Below are 14,413 nucleotides of genomic sequence, written 5' to 3' on the forward strand. Positions count from 1 at the left end.
CCTACTCCTAATTTTTCTTTTGTTTCCTTTACTGCTTGCTCAATATACAGATTGAACAACATCGGGGAGAGGCTACAACCCTGTCTTACTCCCTTCCCAACCACTGCTTCCCTTTCATGTCCCTCGACTCTTATAACTGCCATCTGGTTTCTGTACAAATTGTAAATAGCCTTTCGCTCCCTGTATTTTACCCCTGCCACCTTTAGAATTTGAAAGAGAGTATTCCAGTCAACATTGTCAAAAGCTTTCTCTAAGTCTACAAATGCTAGAAACGTAGGTTTGCCTTTCCTTAATCTTTCTTCTAAGATAAGTCGTAAGGTCAGTATTGCCTCACGTGTTCCAGTGTTTCTACGGAATCCAAACTGATCTTCCCCGAGGTTGGCTTCTACTAGTTTTTCCATTCGTCTGTAAAGAATTCGCGTTAGTATTTTGCAGCTGTGACTTATTAAACTGATAGTTCGGTAATTTTCACATCTGTCAACACCTGCTTTCTTTGGGATTGGAATTATTATATTCTTCTTGAAGTCTGAGGGTATTTCGCCTGTCTCATACATCTTCCTCACCAGATGGTAGAGTTTTGTCAGGACTGGCTCTCCCACGGCCGTCAGTAGTTCCAATGGAATATTGTCTACTCCGGGGGCTTTGTTTCGACTCAGGTCTTTCAGTGCTCTGTCAAACTCTTCTCGCAGTATCATATCTCCCATTTCATCTTCATCTACATCCTCTTCCATTTCCATAATATTGTCCTCAAGTACATCGTCCTTGTATAGACCTTCTATATACCCCTTCCACCTTTCTGCTTTCCCTTCTTTGCTTAGAACTGGGTTTCCATCTGAGCTCTTGATATTCATACAAGTCGTTCTCTTATCTCCAAAGGTCTCTTTAATTTTCCTATAGGCGGTATCTATCTTACCCCTAGTGAGATAGGCCTCTACATCCTTACATTTGTCCTCTAGCCATCCCTGCTTAGCCATTTTGCACTTCCTGTCGATCTCATTTTTGAGACGTTTGTATTCCTTTTTGCCTGTTTCACTTACTGCATTTTTATATTTTCTCCTTTCATCAATTAAATTCAATATTTCTTCTGTTACCCAAGGATTTCTACTAGCCCTCGTCTTTTCACCTACTTGATCCTCTGCTGCCTTCGCTACTTCATCCCTCAAAGCTACCCATTCTTCTTCTACTGTATTTCTTTCCCCCATTCCTGTCAATTGTTCCCTTATGCTCTCCCTGAAACTCTGTACAACCTCTGGTTCTTTTAGTTTATCCAGGTCCCATCTCCTTAAATTCCCACCTTTTCGCAGTTTCTTCAGTTTTAATCTACAGGTCATAACCAATAGATTGTGGTCAGAGTCCACATCTGCCCCTGGAAATGTCTTACAATTTAAAACCTGGTTCCTAAATCTCTGTCTTACCATTATATAATCTGATACCTTTTAGTATCTCCAGGGTTCTTCCATGTATACAACCTTCTTTCATGATTCTTAAACCAAGTGTTAGTTATGATTATGTTGTGCTCTGTGCAAAATTCTACCAGGCGGCTTCCTCTTTCATTTCTTAGCCCCAATCCATATTCACCTACTATGTTTCCTTCTCTCCCTTTTCCTACACTCGAATTCCAGTCACCCATGACTATTAAATTTTCGTCTCCCTTCACAATCTGAATAATTTCTTTTATTTCATCATACATTTCTTCAATTTCTTCGTCATCTGCAGAGCTAGTTGGCATATAAACTTGTACTACTGTAGTAGGTGTGGGCGTCGTATCTATCTTGGCCACAATAATGCGTTCACTATGCTGTTTGTAGTAGCTTACCCGCATTCCTATTTTCCTATTCATTATTAAACCTACTCCTGCATTATCCCTATTTGATTTTGTGTTTATAACCCTGTAGTCACCTGACCAGAAGTCTTGTTCCTCCTGCCACCGAACTTCACTAATCCCCACTATATCTAACTTTAACCTATCCATTTCCCTTTTTAAATTTTCTAACCTACCTGCCCGATTAAGGGATCTGACATTCCACGCTCCGATCCGTAGAACGCCAGTTTTCTTTCTCCTGATAACGACATCCTCTTGAGTAGTCCCCGCCCGGAGATCCGAATGGGGGACTATTTTACCGCCGGAATATTTTACCCAAGAGGACGCCATCATCATGTAACCATACAGTAAAGCTGCATGCCCTCGGGAAAAATTACGGCTGTAGTTTCCCCTTGCTTTCAGCCGTTCGCAGTACCAGCACGGCAAGGCCGTTTTGTTTATTGTTACAAGGCCAGATCAGTCAATCATCCAGACTGTTGCCCTTGCAACTACTGAAAAGGCTGCTGCCCCTCTTCAGGAACCACACGTTTGTCTGGCCTCTCAACAGATACCCCTCCATTGTGGTTGCACCTACGGTACGGCTATCTGTATCGTTGAGGCATGCAAGCCTCCCCACCAACGGCAAGGTCCATGGTTCATGGGGGGAAAGCAATGGGTACTGATCAGTAATGACTGATACTGTAGCACTCTCTGCTATCCCGTGCTACTACTCTGCGAATACTGTCCACTAACGTTCGGCCGAGGCTGGCAGGAGTGGCGCTTATATTCAGTTCAGCTAGAAGCCGCTCCTATCGTGGGCAGCGCGCTATTGGCTGACGTCGTGTCACCGCCCTCTCTGGTCTTGCGTTCTTGATCTTCGTTCTGGCGCTTGTGGTTACGCCAGAACACTTCACATAGCCAGTATATAAATACACTCATTTGTTAACACAAACAAATCACTCTGCACAATACTATTATATCATACACCAAAAGCAGCAAAATGTCAAAAACTAAATACAAAATTTAATGTTGTGGCATTTCTACATGTGCATAGAAATTCTATGATAATGTAGAAAAGTTCAAATATAGCCAACGAAAGCTCATATAACCTGGGAGCTACTACGATAGCACTTTCTGGCGTCTCTTGAGGTGCAGTAGGTATCTGATAATATCGTCATTTCACATCTAAAGTGTTAATTAATACCGGCTTCTGTGGCCGAGCGGTTCTAGGCGCTTCTGTCCGGAACCGCGCTGCTGCTACGGTCGCAGCTTCGAATCCTTCCTCGGGCATGGATGTGTGATACCCTTAGATTAGTTAGGTCTAAGTAGTTCTAAGTTCTAGAGGACTGATGACCTCAGATGTTAAGTCCCATAGTGCTCGGAGCCATTTGAACCATTCTGTTAAAGAATTTACAAATCCGAATTGAAGGCACTGAAGCTCATGGGGACGACAGTGGTGTGAGGCAGCAACAGCAAGAACTACCCGGCATCGGTAGGAAAAAAAAAAAAAAAAAAAAAAAAAGAAAAAGATTCATCAACTCTTAACCATAGTCGCTTTCCTTATATTTCTATCAAGTTATGTGTGCACTATTACTAATTTATTAGGAACAAGTAAAATCTTTTCTTTATTTTACATCATACTGTGGGTTACATCATACAGTAGGTTACATCATACAGTAGGTGTCATCAACAAGGAGATTTTGATTTACTGAGCTTTCTTTCAGTTTATTTAGGAATTTAGGGAAATTTGTAGTTTATCTATGACCAGTGAATATCCAGCCCCAATATTTTAACGAATCGAAATGCCAAGTGTAAAACAGCTCTCCAAATGAGTGCCTTCAAAAAACCTAGTTTGTATGATGTCATACTGGGTGTGATCAAAAAGTGGTAGGACTGATTTTATTACAAGTAATTAGTGGCACACACCGGTACAAATCCTTAATAGTGTTCGAAGTAGAATCCTTGTACTTCAGCACACCGAGTATAAACGTGTCTGTCAATCCATGAACGCCTTCTGAAAGTCTCTGGCCGCAATGCTGTTGAGTCTTCATTACAGTCACTTGGAGGTCTTCGATGGAGTCGAAATGTTGACCCTTCACATCCCGTTGCAGGCGAGGGAAGAGGAAGAAGTCCAGCAGAGTCCCGTCTGGGCTGTAGGCATGGTGAGACAACGTGGCAACGCTGTACTTAACCAGCCACTTCCAGACCAACCGTGGAGCGGGGCATGGCACATTGTCATGGCGAAGCATCCAGGAATGGACAGTGTACGGTTGCATGCAGTCGACAAGTTTCTGCAACATCTCCAGCACTTCCTCGTAAAACTGTGCATTCACAATTTCCACAGGCGGTACAATCTCCTTGTGGACAACAGCGTGAGGATCAAAAAAGACCAGAAGCACGGTTTTCACCCTGGGCTTACCCATTCAGACCTTCTTTGAATAAGGAGACAAGCTTGTGTGCCATTCTGAAGTTTGGAACATCGTCCGTGGATCGTACTGGAAACGCCAGTAACTGCGTTATCTAGAAAATGTGGTTCTCTCAAACACATTCTCGAGAATTCCTATTGAAAGTTGCTCATGATGCACTTTTCGTTCGTCAGTCAAGAATTTTGACGCAAACATTGCCCAAAATGTCATCACCAAATCTTTTGTAATGATGGTTTGAGTGGTTTACTGCTCACTAATCAGACGAATCGATAATCGACGATCAGAGTCCGGAAGCTGATTCACTTTTTCTCTCATTTTCATTGACTACTGATCTCGATGGGTGACCGTTGCGTTGGTCATTCATCAAGAGCTCGCCCCCCCTCCCCGAAACAACTTGTGTCACTCAAAAGCACTTGAGTGGCAGCATCCCCATACGTCTGCTTGAGCATATTGCCAGTTGCTGAGGCGGTTTTCTTTTCCAAGTTTGAAGCAAAATTTCATGGTGTAGCACAGCTTGAGATTTGTTGCATGCTGTAAATGACGACACTAGTTCACAACGGCTCACGGGAAACAGTATGCTCACCTTCCACCGGCCCGCACACGACTGTGGAGAGTCACATTCTGTTTTTGGAGATCCACCTCATCCCTCCCCCCTCCCCCAACCCCCAACCAGTCAGCCACCCTTCTGTCTGTTTGTCTGGCCTACACAAAATCATCTGACTAGTTTTTGATCGCATACTGTATATCCTGAGCTATGTGCCGTACAATGATATAGTGTTTCAGGTTTGAATCCTGCCTCGGGCATGGATGTGTGTGGTGTCCTTAGGTTAGTTAGGTTTAAGTAATTCTAAGTCTAGGGGACTGATGACCACAGCAGTTAAGTCCCATAGTGCTTAGAGCCATTTGAACCATAGTCTTTCAGGCACATTCAGTGGTATATAGGGATACTGTCTGCAAAATGTGTTGCGGATAGAGTTTTTAGGAAAGAAGTAATAAATCACATCGTCATTAGCGGAGCTGAAGTCTTACCGCAAGAGCAGCGAAATCTTATTAAGGGATAAACTTTTTCCCTTCATCGTTTTGTGGGGGTGTCAATGAGAAAGAGTTTCGTTAAACTTTGACATTACGCATAAAGTGTGTTGAAAGTCGCTAAGATTTCGCATTCTGAAATACTGGTTGAATGTAGTCTGCATAATTTTCGCGCCCTGATTTATGCTGTATCGTGAGATGTACACAGTTACTAACTTTAATACTTGATTTATTGTGTTAAATCTTTAATTCATGATCACGTCTCTTCATGAGTAGATTATGACAGTACTTTAAATTAGATTAGTAATTATTTAAAACACTGAGAATCAAGTTTGGGTTTCAGCCAATTATCGATATATACTGACGCATTTAATCTGTTGTGTGCGATATATCAATATAGTTCCTTTAGTAACATTTATCAATAATATTTTTCTTTTAATTAATCTCTTACAAAATTATAAAATTTCATAATCTTCCATAGAAAGAAACCGGGCAACTAAGAGCAGGACTTAGTGTCTGAGGGTTTCATACAAACCTAATTTTGCATACAGGATGATTCCATGATGATTTTACAAGCGTTGATGGATGATGGAGAAGGGTATATGTATCAGTTTGAGGTACAGGATCATGGTCTGCAAAGTTTTAGGCCAAAATCGTTCCGATACCTCTCACTGTGGACTTCTACTGCAAGCTCTTTGCTTTCCATATTTTGCGGGGAGATAAATTTGTTTTGTCCACATTGGCTCTAAAATGCATTAAGAACTATGAGCACTTGTTCAGTAGGAGAGACATATTTCACAGTAGCAAAAATGAGCGAGTGCTCATACCTCTTAAGGTATGCATCTTAGAGCCCAATTGTACTCGACTATTTTCTTTCCGTTCGTTCGCCTCTACTACCTCCTACCAGCATATGGGAAGCAAAGAGCTTCCGACTGAAGAGACCCGCTATCAAAGGTTTCAGAACGATTGTCGTTTGTAACACCTTCATCTGTAGACTGTGATGAGTGACTCTGCCAGTGTCAGAATATGAGGCATCCACTGGTCGGCCACAACATTATGCTCTCCTTACTAATAACCGATATGCACACTTTAGTACGGATAAGAGCAGCAGCGTGTCATCGCAGGGAAACAATAAGGGCTTGGTGTCGCTGGACGGAGTTGACACCACATCTGCACAAGTCATCTAATTCCTGTACGTTCAGGGGAGGGGGGGGGGGGGCAATGAGCTCTGGAGCCACATTAAACCATATCCCAGATATCTCCAGAATGAGATTTTCACTCTGCAGCGGAGTGTGCGCTGATATGAAACTTCCTGGCAGATTAAAACTGTGTGCCGGACCGAGACTCGAACTCGGGACCTTTGCCTTTCGCGGGCAAGTGCTCTACCAACTGAGCTATCCAAGCCCGACTTGCGCCCCATCCTCACAGCTTTACTTCTGCCAGTATCTAGTCTCCTACCTTCCAAACCTTTTTTACATCCCAGATATGTTCGATCGGGTTCCGATCTGGCAAGTTGGGGGGCCAGCACATCAATGGGAACTCGTCACCATGTTTCTCAGACCACTCCGTCACACCTGTGGCCTTGTTACATGGCACATCGTCTTGTTGAAAGATGCCACTGCCGTCAAGAAACATGATCGTCATGAATGAGTGTACGAGGTCGTCAGATACTGTACGATACTCCTTGGCCATCACAGTGCCTTGCACGAGCTCCAATAGACCCATAGATGCTCACATGAATGTTTCCTGGAGGATAACGGAGCCACCGCCGGCTTGTCTTCATCGCGCAGCATGGGTACTAAGGAACTGTTGCCCTGGAGGACGACGGATTCGCGCCGTACCGTCGGCATGATGAAGATGGTATCGGGATTCATCAGACCATAGAACACTCTGCCACTGTGCCAATGTCCAGTGTCGATGCTGGCGTGCCTGTTTCAGTCGTAGTTGCCGATGTCGTGGTGTTAACATTGGCATACTCATGGGTCTTTGGCTGTGAAGGCCCATCGTCAGGAGTGTTCAATGCACTGTGCGGTCAGACACAATGGACTCTGCCCAGCATTAAAGTCTGCCTGTCCTGTTTTACCAGTTGGCCCAGCCTATGACGCCCAGCATGTTTAATGAGGGATCGCTGCCCTACATGGTTTCACCTTCGTTCCACCATGTGTTGAAAATACTCACTGCAGCAAACACCCAACAAGTCGTGCAGTTTCCAAAATTTTCGTGCTATCACTGTCTGCCCTCGGTCAAACTCAGGTAGATCACACGCCTTCCACATTCTACTCACCGACAGCGCGCTGGCTGATACTACGAGCACTGTGCGTGTGTCTGACCAGCAGTCATTCCTCACCACGTGATGCTGCTACAGCTGAAATAGGTTTGTATTGATAGTAGGTCAGTGGTCATAATATTCTGGATGACCAGTGTAAACGGCCGTAATTTTTGATTGCATTGTCTAACAAGCTTATGTAGGCTGACAGAAGCTGAAGAAATGAATTAAAATTTGTGCCACAGCCAGAAGTTGAGCTACGGCCCCCTTACTTAAGGAGGTGTGCTAGCCATTACACCACTGCAGCAGTATAGCCAGCACAGCTGCGTGGACTATTGTAGTACAATGCCCTCCGTACCATGAACTTCAATTCACATCTTCATCTTACTTTTCCCTTATTAGATCGGCACTATTGACAAGGCTCTCCTGCATCAAAATATCACCCCACCATTGTACGTAATGAGGAAACTCTGCCTGTACCTTAGGTGTAACCGAGCGAGGTGGCGCAGTGGTTAGACACTGGACTCGCATTCGGGAGGACGACGGTTCAATCCCGCCTCCGGCCATCCTGATTTAGGTTTTCCGTGATTTCCCTAAATCGCTCCAGGCAAATGCCGGGATGGTTCCTTTCAAAGGGCACGGCCGACTTCCTTCCCTGTCCTTCCCTAATCCGATGAGACCGATGACCTCGCTGTCTGGTCTCCTTCCCCAAACAACCCCCCCCCCCCCCAAGCCTTAGGTGTAGGTGATCTATAGATCTATATAATTAAATTTTCCTTGACACATTTGAGTCGCATGTTTATCTTGTTCAGCTTCTATCATTATCGTGACCTGCCAGGGTAGCCGAGAGTGATAACGTACTGCTTCCTGGACTCATGTAGGCCTGCTGGCCCCGAATCGAATCCGCCCAGCGTATTAACGTCGAGGGCTGGTGCTCCGGGCGGCCTTTATGTGGTTTTTAGGCGGTTTTCCACATCCCGATAGTTGAATACCGAGCTGGTCCCCACGTCCTGCCTCAGTTACATGGATCGCAGAAATCTGAACACATTCGCACTCTTCCATTCCACTAGATGCAAACAGTTGGGGTATACTAATTCCTTTCTGGAAGGGGAGGGGGGTTACGGGGTGGCGACAGGAAGGGCATCCAGCTACCCCTTCAAATTAACATGCCACATCCAATTAACCAGCAGACCCCACAAGACGGAATTAATGCTTGGAAAGAGGGAAAGAGAGAGCTTCTATCATTATTGTGGATAAAGATAAGACTCAAATGCCTCAAGGAAAATTAAGCGATATCAGGCATATATAAACGTAGGCTTCCGCGCCACTGTCGCAATCAATAAAATTTTTCTGGGTTTGTGAGCACAATACGTAAAACTACCACCTCAGCCGGCGCTAGAAAGCAAGAAAACGACGCCACGTCACAACTGCCGCCTGGTTTTCCATTCGCCGATATCAACCAATCACAAGCATTAATGTAAACATCAATCGAAACGTCGGGTTTCACCAATGAAAAGAAATAATAACTTCTAACACCCCTCTCCTTCATCCGTAACGGCCTATCAGAATTAGATAACGGCCAAGTTTGGTATATAAGAAACAAAGTTTTCTCATTCAGCAGTAAACAAACACAAACCAAAGAAGGTCACTTGAAATAGTGACCGAAGCGTCGGTAGTTTTACCTATTGACAATGCGGTCAGAAATCCAGAAAAATTTTATTGACGATATCGGACTTATACAGAGTGTTTCATAATTCGTGTTACACACTTCTATACATTATAGAAGCGACTTAGCAAATCAAGTTTTGCATAGGGACCCATGTCTGGAAACGTCATCCAGTGACACTACAGAACATCAAAGTTATAGGGGCCAGCACCTGTAAATGTAAGGAAATAGAGGGTGACTCTGTGGTGATGTTACAGACCTTCAAGGATGACGGAGAAATGTATCAGTTTGAAGTAATGGTCCTGGCACCAGGAGCGAACAAGTCAAGAGTTATAAGCGACAATCGTTCTCACACCTCTTATGGTGGTACATGTAATGGCAGTGTTGTTGCTGCGATTGTAGGGTAGGCAACTTTCAGAGGTGGTAGTACAGACCAAAATAGGAAAAAATGCCCAGTAAACATGGGCTCTAAAAGGCTTGGCTTGAGACCCATGAGCACTTGTTGCGTACCATACATTCTTACCTACAACAGTACCTGTACATGTATTCCACTGTCAAAGGTATCAGAATGAGTTTGACTCGTAATTTATGGCTAGTTCGTTTCCAAACCAGAGACACTCATCTCAGTTTGAGGCATTTGTCTAACAACGAACTGATCCTATAGTGGTACCGTTTTGGCAGTTGAAATACAGAATCCAAGAAAGTGTAGAGAGATTTGACTGTCTACCAGGGTCGTAGGTATGCATGTGATGGGTGAGACGGACTGACACCTGTCGCTATCCACAGGACAATGGGCTCTGCACCTTCGATGTGAAGACGAAGTCCGCCTGCTCCGGGGACTCTGGTGGACCTATCTTCTGCGCTGGTAGGGTCATCCAGTTTGGACTCATCGTAAGCGCCAGATACGAGAACTGCACGTTTTGGTACTGCGGCGCGCCGGCCGTCTGGAACGTCCACATGTTTGTGGGCTTCTACCATGACTGGATCGTCCAAACGATGAACAGATATCCGGACGAGACCCGGTCAGCCAGTAACCGCCGCCGATCCGCAGCTTGGCTGGTGACTCTACTGTCCAGCCTACTGACACCCCAACTGAGCCCTTTAATAAATGCGCGTACACCTCTCTGACCTGTCGTTTATTCATTTCCTTAAGTAACCTGGCCCTTTTTCTACAATTATCGTCGAACTGGGTGAGAGTGTACCTAGGTGGGCGAGAATGTGCCAACGTCGGATTTGACTCTTGCGTCCCATCTAGCGGTTTTTCTGTGGAAGTAGGGCGTTCCATCTACTCGCTAAAGTTCACTAGTGTTGTCAACTCTCACGTGGACACGTTCCTTTGTTTATTTCGCCTCATCGCTGCTATCTGTACTTTAAAATGGTGGCTGCTTCATCAGTTTTATGGATAACTGGAGTATAGTCTTGTTTGTTCACTGTAGTGTAATTTAAATCACGGCAAGGTGAATTAGTGCATCAATGCTGTAACAATTTGGAAGATGGCTGTGTAGGAACGTTTCCCGCCTCCCCCCCCCCCCCTCCAGATCACTGAGCCCCATGCACTCCACTCCACCTTTCATTTACGCCTCCCCTCCCCCCATGCAGATCTTCTATGACCTCACTCCTTTCCCCCATCTGCTGCTTTTCCTAGAACGTATCTGTGTCTTCTACACCTCCCACCACCTCGATCCCCCTCATCCAGTAGTTGCTCCTCTCCTCTCCAACACCTTCCACGCTACTACGCCTTCACTGTTGTGTCCCCCCTACCCTCCACCTGTACACCCATCATCTCCTTTCCTGAGGTGGGTTCCACCAACTCTCCCTCCCAGACGATGCCCTCTCTCCCTCCATTTATCCTATCTGATGCTCACCTCCCTCTCCCTCTCTCTGTCCTTTTCCTCCACTCCCTCTCCCCCCTTCCATCCTGTTCTTCCCTGCCTATCCTCTCTTTGACTCCCTTCTCTCCCCTCGAGTCCTTTGCTTTCCCCTCCCCTGCCTTCCCCAATCCTTCTCGCATCTGCTCTGCTACCCCTTTTTCTATGTCCCTCCATCGACTCCCCCCTTGTTCTTTTCCACTCCTCCCCACTTTCTTCCCCCTCATCGGTCTGGGTCCTTCCCCCGCTCCCATCTGCTGCCGTGTCGACTATATTGCTGTTTTCAGTGAATGTTCAGTGATGTGCGTCCCCTTCAGTGTTACGAACAGCCACCATACTGACGCTAGTTGTGTTTTTTATCTCCTGCAAACAGTCACCAGACTGTCACCGTGTTATTTCAATGTGCCTGTCTACTTAATGTGTGTCTTCATCCTCATAATCAACGCCGTGTTTTTATGTTTTAAATTCCGCAACATTCCGCCATTTTACGAGGGTGAGTCAAATGAAAACCTTAAATATTTTTTTAAATATTAGTTATTGCGCAGAAGTGGTACAGAGCTGTATCACTTTTCAACATAACCTCCCCCACGCTCACTGCAAGTCCTCCAGCGCTTACAAAGTGCATAAATTCCTTTAGAAAAAAAATTCTTTTGGTAGTCCGTGCAACCACTCATGCACCGCGTGGCGTACCTCTTCATCAGAACGGAACTTCTTTCCTCTCATTGCGTCTTTGAGTGGTCCAAATACATGGAAATCACTTGGGGCAAGGGCTTGTGAGCATGGTGGATGAGGAAGACACTCAAAATGCATTTCTATGATTGTTGCAACTGTTGTATGGGCAGTGTGGGGCCTTGCATTGTCATATTGCAATAGGACACCTGCTGACAGCAATCCACGTCTCTTTGATTTCATTGCAGGCCGCAGACGATTTTCTTAGGAGATCTGTGTATGATGCACTGGTAACAGTGGTCCCTCTAGGCATGTAATACTCCAAAATGACGCCTTTTTCGTCCCAAAAGAGAGTCAGCATAACCTTCCCTGCTGACGGTACTGTTCGAAACTTCTTTGGTTTTGGTGATGAGGAATGGCGCCATTTCTTGCTCGCTCTCTTCGTTTCCGGATGGTGGAAGTGAACCCAGGTTTCGTCCCCAGTAACGATTCTTGCAAGGAAGCCATCACCTTCTCGTTCAAAGCGCCGACGAAGTTCTTCACAAGCACCAACACGTCGTTCTCTCATTTCTGGAGTCAGCTGCCGTGGCACCCATCTTGAGACATTTTGTGAAACTGGAGCATGTAATGCACAATGTGGTGTGCTGACCCATGACTAATCTGTAAACACGCTGCAATGTCATTCAGTGTCACTCGGCGGTTTTCCTTCACTATGTCTTCAACTGCTGCAATGTTCTGTGGAGTCACAACTCATTGTGCCTGACCTGGAAGAGGAGCATCTTACACTGAAGTCATACCATTTGCGAGCTTCCTACTCCACTCGTAGAGTTGCTGCTGTGACAAACATGCATCACCGTACTGAACCTTCATTCGTCGATGAATTTCAATAGGTTTCACACCTTCACTACGCAAAAACCGAATAACAGAACGCTGTTCTTCCCTGGTGCAAGTCGCAAGTGGGGCGGCCATCTTTATACTGATACTGCGACGGTATGTGTGCATCTGCACTATGTTGCCATCTACAGGCCATTCTGCACGCTGTTTGTAGCACGCTTACCAAATTACAGGACAACGGCGCGAAAATTCGATTTATTATTACAAATTTAAGGTTTTCATTTGACTCACCCTCGTACAGTTATTAACAAAGTCACCGTTTTATCGCCTTTCTTTATATTGTTTGTTATCTTACCATTGTATATTTATCCCTTCTCTCGGCTGTAGAGCACCGTATTAAGCTGCTGTCAGCCCACCCCGCTCCCCTCTGGGTGGGGAGCGGGGGGGGGGGGGGGGGGGGGAATAGAAAATCAATAAAGGAAAAAAAAGGGGTCCTTTTTATAAATTCAACAGTTCCCGTAAAATACATGAAGTTGTGAGAAGTCAGCACTTATGGGGATGAGTGTTTGTGTGTGTCACTAACTTTTTGTCCATTTTTCCTTTGTTATGTAGAGTATACACAACAAGTGTTGGAGGATGGCAGTATCGCAATTGAACAGATGAACAGTTACGCCTAGCATTGGAGAAAATAAAGAATAGAAAGAATTCCATCACTGAAGCTCTAAAAAGTGCTTCAGACGATATTTTAATTTCATTTTTTCATTGGGGCCCTTATTATCTTTGAAACACAAGCTGTGACATGGTCGTGAATTGAACAGTGACCCAAATGTAGAATAAATTTCGTGTGGTTCACGTCTACAGTAATAAATTTTTTGTCATCAGACTACCGGTTTCGGTCTATGATGACCATCTTCAGATCTGTTTTAAAAGATGTCCCAATATACTGGAGCCATAGTGGCATCGTCAAACTCTAAACACAAAATCCACGCCAGCATCGTCATATATGAGGTCTGTCTAAAACGTATCCGACCTTTGATTTTCCCGCGCAGAATAGACACGACAGCACGGCGCCACTGTACGCAGTAAAGGAAGAGACCTTTATGCGCACGCGTGTATTTCGTCCCTGCCTTGCAGCGCGTCAGTCGCTGCCTGTCGGCCGCTGAGCGAGTTTCTACACAACGTGTTCGTCGGATTGCCGAGGTGACTGAACGTGTTGAGCAAAGATACTGCATCAAATTTTGCCAAAAGCTTGGTGATTCTCAAAGCGAAACAGTTCACAAGATTCAGCAGGTGTTTGGAGAAGTTGCGATGGGTGTAACACAAATTAGGGAGTGGTTCAACCGATTCAAAAATGGCCGCACATCAGCGGAGAGTGACCAGCGTTCTGGCAGGCCCCATACTGCTCGCAGAGCAGCTGTTGTTGAGAGGGTGCAAAATTTGATGATGGCATATCATCGTTTGACCGTGCGAGAGATTGCCCAAGAGGTTGGAGTGAGTAAAAGATCTGCACATGCAATTTTGCGTGATGACTTGAACTTGCACCGAGTGGCTGCAAAATTCGTGCCAACGTTGTTGTTGCCGAAACAAAAACACCTCCGTTTTGACGTTGCACAGGACATTGTGGACACCACCAACACTGATCCTGGGTTTATGAACACCTTGATAACTGGAGATGAGTCATGGGTGTACGGACACGACCCAGAAACAAAAAGACAGTCGTCTCAATGGAAGCATCCCGATTCTCCAATGCTGAAGAAAGTGCGGTAGATGCGAAGCAAAATCAAGGTGATGCTGACTGTCTTCTCTGATGTCCATGGAATTGTGCATCACGGATACACACCAGAAGGACAAACA

General features: G+C 45.2%; 1 non-coding gene across 1 annotated transcript; it reads right to left on the reverse strand.

Moving 5' to 3' along the window:
• Positions 1 to 6,585: 6,585 nt before the first annotated feature.
• On the reverse strand, positions 6,586 to 6,661 carry Trnas-cga. The gene has a single exon. It is a non-coding gene; the product is annotated as a tRNA-Ser (tRNA).
• Between the last annotated feature and the right edge of the window lie 7,752 nt (positions 6,662 to 14,413).

This window comes from Schistocerca americana, chromosome 9 (assembly GCF_021461395.2).
Source record: "Schistocerca americana isolate TAMUIC-IGC-003095 chromosome 9, iqSchAmer2.1, whole genome shotgun sequence".
Lineage (NCBI taxonomy): Eukaryota > Metazoa > Arthropoda > Insecta > Orthoptera > Acrididae > Schistocerca > Schistocerca americana.